This window comes from Sinocyclocheilus anshuiensis, unplaced genomic scaffold, assembly GCF_001515605.1.
Source record: "Sinocyclocheilus anshuiensis isolate Anshui unplaced genomic scaffold, SAMN03320099.WGS_v1.1 scaffold3352, whole genome shotgun sequence".
Taxonomy (NCBI): Eukaryota; Metazoa; Chordata; class Actinopteri; order Cypriniformes; family Cyprinidae; genus Sinocyclocheilus; species Sinocyclocheilus anshuiensis.
In genome coordinates, this window is record NW_015548443.1 from 150,417 (window position 1) to 150,655 (window position 239).

The 239-nt window shown below is 41.0% G+C and overlaps 1 protein-coding gene across 1 annotated transcript in view; it reads left to right on the top strand.

The window, feature by feature from the left end:
• rela (v-rel avian reticuloendotheliosis viral oncogene homolog A) overlaps positions 1 to 239 on the top strand; it is a 14,191-nt gene that overhangs the window by 7,211 nt on the left and 6,741 nt on the right. The gene's annotated exons all lie outside the window — the stretch shown is intronic.

Here is a 239-nt window from a genome sequence, read left to right on the forward strand (position 1 = left end):
AAATAGCCTTTGTGCACAGCCAGCCTTGTACTCTTCTAGGTTCAAAAAACTGTCATCCATAAAATGCGTTGCAGAAATTCGAACATCTGGGTTGTGCTGTTCTGTTGTAAATAAATCTTAAACAGTGATTCCTAATTGCATCTACTTCCGGAAGAACAAATAAAGCGCTTTTGCTTTTGCACTGAAACACAGCGTCTCCCTGACATGCTGCATCAACACTACTGCTGTTCCTGAAACCA